The sequence below is a fragment of the Abramis brama genome, assembly GCF_963993115.1.
Source record: "Abramis brama genome assembly, chromosome: 12".
NCBI classification, from domain to species: domain Eukaryota; kingdom Metazoa; phylum Chordata; class Actinopteri; order Cypriniformes; family Leuciscidae; genus Abramis; species Abramis brama.
In genome coordinates, this window is record NC_139974.1 from 33,455,488 (window position 1) to 33,465,942 (window position 10,455).

At 36.4% G+C, this 10,455-nt stretch overlaps 1 protein-coding gene across 2 annotated transcripts in view; it reads right to left on the reverse strand.

The window, feature by feature from the left end:
* Nucleotides 1-10,044, reverse strand: part of col8a2 (collagen, type VIII, alpha 2) — a 67,460-nt gene extending 57,416 nt beyond the window's left edge. Inside the window, exon 1 of one of the 2 annotated variants that reach the window (XM_084130679.1) lies at nucleotides 9,382-10,044. The gene's annotated coding sequence lies outside the window, so the exon portion shown is untranslated. Of the gene's footprint in view, nucleotides 1-9,376 lie in introns of both variants that reach the window. The other variant, XM_084130678.1, reaches the window with a different exon arrangement.
* Between the last annotated feature and the right edge of the window lie 411 nt (nucleotides 10,045-10,455).

Below are 10,455 nucleotides of genomic sequence, written 5' to 3' on the forward strand. Positions count from 1 at the left end.
AATTGACATTCCCACAATTCCCTGTGTGACACTTCACATTTGATGTATTTTTGTTGAAATAACTATGTTTCTTCATAGTTTTCTTCGTTTTTTCTAATCAGTTATGTACATTAGGGTTTTATGTTACATTTAATGTTGTTAAATTAATGTTTATTGCATTTTTTAAATTTCATGTGTTACCATGATGGTGTTTAATGTTTGTGTGAATGAGACTGTGCAGCTTCTATATATTAGTATTAACTTTCTTGTGGAAGAGCTGCTTGTGATGAGCTTTGATTGATCATGTGACTCATCACTGCTGTGATTGGTGGTTATCAGTGTATTACAATGGTACAAAACAGATATTAATACTTCAATAGGACTGTAAATTCACACTATATCAGATAATAAAATACTGTTTATTATTAAGTCTGTAAAACCAATAGCGTTGCTACCGTATTTTTGACGGTAAAGTTCTGGCAACCACAGCTGCCGTTTTTTTACTGTAAAAGTCACGGTTTAATTTTTTACAGTGCATGCCAATCAATAGCTTTCTACCAACAGTATGCACAAACACTGAAAAATTATTTACTGAAACACTGTGAAACAAAACACAGACGAAGATCTTTTTTTAATAGTGTTTACATTTCCCATGTGCTCTGTTGCAAATTGAGAAATATATTCAGATGTTTTTGTATAAAATAATTATAATACAAAAAATCTAAATGTAAACTGCCGTTCAATGTGTAAAGCTGCATTTATTTGATCAAAAATACAGTAAAAAACAGTAATAATATTAAATATTATTACAATTTAAAATAGCTGTTTTCTATTATTTGAATATATTTTAACATGTAATTTATTCCCATGATGGCAAAACAAAGTTCATTTATTTCAAATGTAATTTTTTGTAACATTATAAAAAAACACTGTCACTTTTGATCAATTTAACACATCCTTGCATAATAAAAATATTAATTTAAAAATAAATTAAGAATTAAATAAAAAAATCTTGCTGACCCCAAACTTTTAAATGGTACTCTATGTTGGCTGACAAATATTATAAAAAAAGGGGCCATACAAATATTTTGCTTCTATTCACAATGTTGTTTGCAATTAACATTTGCAACTAATATTCAGTATTGGTGTGAAAAGGATTTATGTCTCTCTCTCAGCATGGGATAAGTCTCTGTCTGAAAGCATGATGCTGATAAGGCAGCTTGAGATTGTGACTGTGGAGATGTTTGCTAGGTCTGAATGACAGAGAAGCTGCTGAAAGAGCTGATACTGTGCAAAAGGAAAAATAATAACAGTTACTTGCCAAGCTTCCCCATTTCCATCTACTGCCAACGGAACGGAAAAACTCGTCCACATCCAGTGCATTTTCGAGAGCCAAGGGAGAGCAAATGAGGGAATGCCGTGAAGAGGGGAATGTGAAAATGAAAGACTAGGAAGACAAGATAGATAGATAGAAAGATAGACAGAGATTTTATTGATCCCTGAGGGGAAATTTAGTAAAACAGCAAGATTACTGGAAAGCCAAAAGTACGACTTAAGTATCAAAGGTCGAGGAGAGAGATGTTTTGTAAGGTTCTGGTCACTCGGTGTTGAGACCAAACAAATAACTCTTTACTTAATCAGTATATTTATCTTGTATAATAAAAATACCTGAACCTCAAGTTGTTTTTGCTTGAGCATTAAACAGATTTAAGGGTTAGTTCACCCATAAATTTAAATTCTGTCATCATTTACTCATCCTCATGCCGTTCCAAACCCGTAAGACCTTCGTTTATCTTCGAAAAACAAATTAAAATATTTGAATGAAATCTGAGAGATTTCTGTCCCTCCATTTACAGTCCAATCAACTACCACTCTGATGCTTAAAAAGAGTTCATAAAGAGATTGTAAAACTAATCCATACGAATTGAGCGGTTTAGTCAAAATTGTACAATTTTAATATAAGCTTTAATTCACATATAAACATTCACCAACGCACACATCAGTTGTGGTAAGCAGAGCTCAAGCATGTTTTCTTGATGTGCAAGAACCAATGAGGTTCATTCTCTTGTGTTACGCAGCACGTTTGAGCCAATGATGTTTGTTCTTGTGCATCAAGGTTCAGTTGAGCTTCTGTTTATGTTCGCTGATCAATGCTTAAATGTGAATAAAAGAATATGTTCATCATTTTAAAGTGATCAAGTCTCTTTTTGGACTAAACCGCCCAATTCATATGGATTAGTTTTACGATCTCTTTATGAACTTTTTGAAGCATCAAAGTGGTAGTTGCAGAGACTGTCAATGGAGGGACAGAAAGCTCTCAGATTTCATCAAAAAGTTCTTCATTTGTGTTTCGAAAATGAACAAAAGTCTTACGGGTTTAGAATGACATGAGAGTGCATGAATACATTATGACAGAATTTTCATTTCTGGGTGAACTATCCCTTTAATTCTACTGAGGATTATGCTTAAAATAAGGAAAAAGTAAGTAAAAAGTAAATAACGCCAAAAAATATGTATATATGTATGTTTTTTTATGTATGTATACAGAGAGAGAGAGAGAGACAGAGAGAGAGAGATACGGATTAAGATAATTAAGGCCCTTTAATTTCCGCAATTAATTAATTAAGACACTTTTAATTTCTGTCTGCATTTTCCAATTTTAATTTAATTGTAAAATGCGGACAGAATCACGGAATCCAGTCCTAAAAACGGAATCTACTGTATAACACGGAATTTCACGGAATTTGTCAAATTTTTGATGAATAAATAAAAAGTAGGTCAGTACACTTAAATCAAATCGCGGTACAGACTAGTGTCTGTGAATATTAAACTGCAAAAAGAATATTTAAATATTGATCCTGCATGTTTCGCGTGTCTCTGTGTGAATGAATGCCGCAGATGTGCGGTTTCATTTACAACGCACACGCACGCGCACACGCAGACACAGAAGAACACATGACGCTCGAGATGTTGTCAGCCTCTGCCCTCTCACTATATGAGGACATGAATACATGAACTTCATCAGCATTTAACCGTTTCATTTGAGAAAAAAACTATTGTCATATCATAAACACACAGAAACTCAAAGTTCTTTGCGGCAACCCTTCAAAATAAAAGTTAGGTTTAACTTGAAGAAATTGTGACAGAAATATATTACTGTTGTACAGAATAGTACATTTAGCTACGCCTCAATGTAATAATAATACTAACATTAATAATAATACTAAATTATTATTAGAACTTTATTTTTTTAAGGAATAATTCCAATATTTTTTGTTTCATGTTTTAATTTTAACCGTAAAGGTCTTTTGTGCAGCACTTTTTTGGACAAAAAAGTTTGTCTAATTTCATATGATAATTTTTGTTAAACTTTAATGAATTGTTGTTAAATTGTATTAGTTTCATGATTTCAATTAATTTGATGTACTTTTTGATTGCCAAAACTTAATTTAACCATTAAAATGAAGTCCCAAAAGATTAAAGCGGAAAAAAACGGAATACAGAAAAATTTAAATGGACTAAATAGGAATTTGGAAAAAAAATAAAAAGGAATTTCATAGGGCCCTAGAAAATGAGTGCATTCCCATAGTTGGAAGTGATTTGTGATATTACAAATCAGCCCTGAGTCTAAGCCCAGATCTGTGCCGCATTCATCAGACTTAAAGTAAAGCTGTTCATTTCCGTAAGCATGTGTTCATTTGTGTCCTATTGAGAATAACAAAACCGACACATCTGTTGAGGGCAGTACACATTTCCCCTCAATCAATCAAACAGTTGACATCTTTACACCCTAGTGCCCATAGAATAAACCTATTGGCCAACACAGATAACCTCCCCTTTCCTGGATGTGTTTGCACCTCTTTCCTGTCCAGACCAATTCATGCACAACCCACTGGAATGAAGCCTTATGCAACAGGATGTTTGATTGAGCCACCGGCGGCATTTTTCGCTCAGGTCTAAGATGTTCACACACTCCCTCACAAACGCACGCACCCTCATCTAATCGCCGATTCAGGCTAAGCACGTTGCTGATTGCAGAGGAGGCTTATGCCAAAGCTCTGTTTCCAACAGCTTTGAGGGTAATTCCTCATTCGCTGTTTTTCTTTCGTCCGTTATACCTTAAGTGGAGAACGGGCGGAAGGAACGAAGCCTGCAGCCTCCCATCACACAGTTCCTCAAAGGAATGCACCGCTTGCCTTGTAGCACCATTGAACAGGACTGTTTTCCTCTCTCTTATAGTGAGCGAAAAACATCTAGAAGCAAATGGTTATGGTGAGAGATGGGGGCGTGAGTTCCTGGAACGTAACACGGTCAGGCATATGCTTTTCCCAGAGCATGAGTGGTATTCTCCTTCATTTCCTGTTTAAAGTGAACACCAAATAAAAGAGGTATGAAGGTTACCACACGGCTGATGAGAAGCACCTTTCTGCCAGCATTGATATATTCAAAATAGCAGAGTATGACATGGTCGTATGCCAAACAAAGCAGGTTAACAGTAGTTAATGCATGATTACAGATCATAAACTAACAATGAGCAACAGCATTTATTAACCTTGGTTAATGTTAATTATAAATATACTATTGTTTATTAAAATACCAAATATTTGAAGCAAGATCAACTTAAGATTTATTTTGAGAGAATGTATCTGCAAATCAAGTGTATTTAGTTTTACTCCACTTACCATTTTTTTCTCACTTGTTTTAATTATAGCAAAGGCATTCAAAATACAATGTATGGAAACCAATCTTAAAGGGATAGTTCACACAAAATTGAAAATGCTGTAATCGTTTAGGCTACTCATCCTCATGTTGTTCCAAACTAGTGTGACTGACTTTCTTCAGTGGAACACAAAAGATGAGTTAAAAAATAAATAAATTGGTAACTAAACAGTTTTGGTTAACATTGACTTCCATTGTGCACTGTAAAAAAATATATGATCAATAAGTCATGAAAACATATGCTTTTACATTACTTTAACTCATCAAAATAATTTTTCATATTTATAATATCATAATATTTAAGCAATTTCAATTATTTAATTATTATAAAAATATTTTTTTTATATAAGTTGTATGAGATTCGAAAGTCAGATTAATATAATTTAAGTTGAAATGATTTGTGCAGCTAACTTTATTTTACTTAAATTTAAGACAGCAACTGAACTTTTTTTCAACTGAACAGTTTTTTTTTTTAATGAAATAGGTGGACATTTTATAGTGTATGGATATTCATTAAAACCACTCAAAGAATATCTTATTTTATGTTCAACAGAATAAAGAAAATCATACACAGTGAATAAATGAGAATTTTAGAATTTTTGGTTGAATTATCCCTTTAATATCTTATGTAGTTCCAAGTCAATTAAATTGAACTTGTTTCAAGATTAGAAAACAAGTCAAACTGACTAATAAAGCTCATCAAGAAGTCATTTTTTTGCCGTGTACAACTTGCAATGTTAAAAATGTATTAGAGTATGCAAAATTTACATTAACCAAGATAAATAAATGCTTTGATAAAAAGTATTGTACACTGTTATGTCATGTTATCTAGTATGACTGTTAACACACACATAACCTTATTGTAAAGTGTTACCAATGAACAAATCATTTTGAAGGTACAATAATAAACAAATAAAAATAACCAATAATCATAATCTTTTAAAAGGTTCACTTTATACATAGAAAGAAAAGAGGCCTTTGTCATCTAAAAATTGCTCACATGTACACACAGCACCAGTGGCACAGGCTCACATTCCCATGTAACAGGGTTTGGTTGCTCAGTCAAGGTCAGCAACTCTGCCCTCTAGTGGCACTCACTGTATTACAAAATCCATGTGGATCACTGGTCTTCTTACCAGTCCAGAACAGAGCTGGAATGCACATCTCAGTTGGCAAACAAACATCTGAAGCACTATGAATACAAAAAAGACGAATCTCCATGAGACAGTACATGAAAATCCAAATACTTTATAAGTTTGACACTCGGTTATACACAGATTAGTTTATTCCTTCACCTTTGGTGAGTGTTCGCTGGCTGCAAATACAAGACATCGCCTCTCATAAACCCAAAGTAAAAGTTCAACCTATTGGTGTGTCCAACATTTCCCATATGCTTCTCAGTCTGCATTGGGCCAGGTCCTCTGTCTAGTCTCTCCCACTGATTGAGCATGTGTAATGGATTTCGTATCATTTTCCTCTGTTGCACGGTAAAATAAAATAAAAACTCAAATGGGAATTGAATCTGCAGTAAGCCTTTACACGCTGAATGAAAAGAGACATCCATAATGGTTTGGATACAAGCTTTGCTTCTTTTTATTTCTCAGATATGGCTTCTCCAGGGCAAACATTTACATCCACCTTGAGCTATAGGGATCAAAAGTACAGGGAAATATAGTTTCCAACATCCACAATGGATTTTAATAGCTTCTAAACGAGATTGAGTGAGTGAAGTTGCCCCAGAATTAAAAAGGCAGATGGTTGGACATGAACAAAGGCTTACTGACCAGCACAACCAATGAATGTTAACCCGATTATGAATGGTCCGTATATAAAAGCCTCCATCAGGTGGGTTGGAGTCATGTAATGCAATAAAGAAAAAAATGCATTTCATCAGCCCCAACCTGGCAGAGCTATCTGTCATCATAAAACGCAGTCAGCAGAGTTATTGGGGCATCCCAAAGGTGGGCATCCATGGTTACAACATTGCCTCGCCATTACGACTTCACGCTGCCAAACTATTTGCCTTTGTGTACTTTGCCCAAGCGGTCAAAATTTGGCTTAGCATGACCCCATAAGCCCCTGCTGGTAGATGCCATAACTACACTATCTGGACCAGGAAAAAATAAATAAAAAATTCTACAAGCAAAATATAGTAATACACACACAAAAAAAAGTTTGTTGAAGTGCTCAAATTACTAAAACTAAAACAGAAAATAAATAAATTAAAAAACAAAAAATAATAAAAAACAAAAGCACACAAAAACAACTAAAACTTAAAATGAAAAAGTCTAAATATTAATAAAATCTCTAATATTACATAAATAATACTAAAATAACACTGGTCCAATGTTGTTTTGGACCCCACTGACTTTCATTGTATGGACAAAAACAGCTAAAAACATTCTTCCAAGTATATTATTTTGTGTTCCACAGAAGAAAGTCAATCATACAGGTTGGGAACGACATGAGGTTGAGTAAATGTCAGAATTTTCATTTTTGGGAGAACTATCCCTTTAAAAACCATGAAATGGACAATTCATGATGTCATTTTCAGCTCATGTGATTGGCTGAAAAAGTTCTGTGGTCCCATGAGCAAAAATGGCAGATTTAAAATTGAAAGATAAACTGCTAATGCAGAACGGATAGCTTTCTGCAGGTGTTATAGATCTCCTTGGCTTCACCTAACTGAAATGCACATATGGAGAGAAGGGTCAAAGTGTGTTTGAGGGAGCGAGGTGTTTGGTAGATTGAAGCTATCGCTGTAACTGTACACAGAAAGGTGGGATGCTGTCTGCTGCATCTCCTGATAACAGGACCAGATGAGACGCATCCATCATAAAATCACATCATACTTCACAGCTGACTTTCCCATCCTCTAAACTAAGTACAGACAGCATCCCATCTAGAAGCCTGGACCATCTCCAGCCGCAGGAATCGGAAGTGTGTGAGGAGCATGATGGGCTCTCGCTCTGTGGAGTGTCTCAGACACTTTTTCTCTAAGCTCTTTTTTCCACTCAGGGGTTCAGGTCACCTCGGAGGCTTGTGTAATGTGGTAGCGCTAACGGCACTGATGCACAGGTTTGCAGTCAGACCTAAACCGCTTCTCCTCCTGAAAGCCATCATGCTGAGGCGCCAAATGTTTTTAGAAGAGAGCATGTCGTCTTTTCCAGACTGGGTCTGTTTCAGTTCTGTAGAAGCTGGGCCCTGCTACTCAGACGAGAAAAAAGTATTATTGAATACTATTCCCCAGTGCTCTTGGTGAAGAATGTATTATGAAAGCACATTCCCTTCTCTCTCACAGTTCTCTCTCACTCTCCGTCTGAAATTAAGACTGCAGCATTGAGCTCATGCCATGTGCAGTAGTTGATTATGTGTAGAAAAGCTTAAACATTACAAAGAAGTTCTTTTAGACCTTTTTTGCCATATTATGACATAACATCATGTACAAAACTTGCTGATGTGAGAACATAACTACTGCTGATGAAGCTACATCTAAAGTTGAAAAAACAAGACTTTTCCACTCAAGTCAACAAGAAATGCTGTTTGCAACTCATTTTACTTCCATAACCTGACATATTTTATATTGTTACAGTTATTTAAAAAGAGAAGCAATGTAAGGCGGGACTAATTTTATCTATAAAAACTGATTGGATCGGGAAAAAGTGGGCGTTATATATGAAAACAAAGGCAGGTGGTTGGAGAGGAGTGGCTGAGAAAAAAATGGGTATTTGTGACATCAGCAGTGTAGGCGGAGCAAGCCATTATATTTTGTAAAATGATTATGAAGACAATTTTTGTAAAATTCAGAAGAATGGCAACCAAGGAATCATTCAAAATAGGACAATGAATGTTTGTTAAGTAATAATAAGAAGAATTATTATGAACAAACAACAAGAAATAATTTTTGATTATTCAATTTTGGTTTCATGTTGACTTTAAAAGAAACTATTTAATGTGCAATTTTAACCTCTGAAGTGGACTATGTCTGACAGGTCAAAACATGCAACACTTTCATAATAATAATAATAATAAATTACTTCCAATTTGGTTTCATTCTGACTTTCAAACGAGCTGATTGAAAGCGACATTTTAACCTCTGAAGTGGACTGTCTAATAGGTCAAAATGCATCAATTTCTGGAGCTAAAAAGTGGGCAGGGACTTGAGAATCCTGTGGGTGGAGCTAAAATTTAAGCGAGTGGCATTGGTGCGCAACAGAGTGCAGACCAAACAGTCCCAGGTGTCAGTTAGAGCGAGGCTGCTGCAGTTATATAACTCTCTCCCTCTCCAACTTCAAAACAGCTGTGTGACCTACCACACTACCTGAACCACACAACCTATACAGCCACAAGCACACACAAACGCACACACCCAGCATCAGCATAAATGCAAATGGTAGCCACATGGCTCTGTTTAGAAAAATACGCCACATATTTTGCAGAGATTAATGGGGCTAGAGCACTAAAACATTCAGTTAATCTGCCTTGTGTGTAGCAGTGCGCTGAGAATTATGTTGGTCTCATGATTGAGATGTAAACCCGACTGTTTTTTCTCCCTCTCTCTCCGTCTTGCATTTGGATTCAATTGCTGTGAAGCAACGGGATATGAAAAACATTTTCAAAGATGACATATGCCTGCACTCAGAGGGAAGGAAAATGAAAGATTCAGATATGAACTTACCTCACCCTTCTGTTTCACCTCAATTTCTCAGGCAGGTAACTTCTGCAGGTCAGGTGGTTTCTTTTCTGTGTTCCCTCTTCAGACAGTCATCTCTGGAGAAATAACTTGAGAAGATGTGATGGGAACCCAGCAGACAGGGAAGTCTCGGGAATGCCTTGGCACTTGGTCGCAGTCAAACAGTGTTTACATACGAGTAGAAAGAACTAATACAACTCTAGAGAAAGTTCTGGTTCTCAATGGCAGGTGCCAATCTGGTTCTTGTTCTTACTTCTGTCTCTGGAGAAAATTAAGTCCATGTGCTTGTCGCAGTGAAGGAAAAAAAGTCCTTGTGGTGTTGTCTCCAGACTGGATACAAGTAGATTTCAGACGCACCTTCTGAATCTCTGTGCACTCTCACAGGGTGGAAAGTAGGAGGGAGAGAGAGAGAAAGAGAGAGAGGGAGAGGGAGAATGTGAGAGGCAGGGTGCTCGACTTCACTAGGCAGTGGCTCTCCTGACTCCAGGCAAGAAGAGGACCTCCTTACAGGGCTTTTAACTGGGGGCAAAGCACCTGGAAGCTCCCAGTCTCTTTTCTTGCAAGTATTTTTTTCCAAACAGAGAGAGTGGATTGTTTCACTGGTACCCTCCATATAAAATGCAAGTGTCTGCGGCCGGGTAGAATAAGGAAGCAGTATAGAGGACGGGGTGGGGTAGGTGGAGTAAAGAGATGGATATGCACCCCTCCTCTTTTCCCGGTAACCATTTAAGCCCTTGTTTTCCCACCTCCAACATAAACATCTGCAAACAAATGCTTGCACTCATACAAACAGACAAATCTTTCCCAGAAAGCACCTTTTGGAAAATTCAGGCTGTGCTGGCGCAGCTCGCAGTGCATTGATTTCACCTCAGCGAAAGCATTCTTTCACAAAACGCCTCAAATTTGCTGTCCTAAACGTTCCGGCACAAGATTATAAGCACGTATGCAGCAATAAGTATAGTGGAAGTCTGTTTTTGTGTAATCTTGCCAGACTCTCAGCCAATTAAACCAATCAGTTTTATGAGATGAGATTACATTTCTTGGCTGACTGATCTGGACTGTGA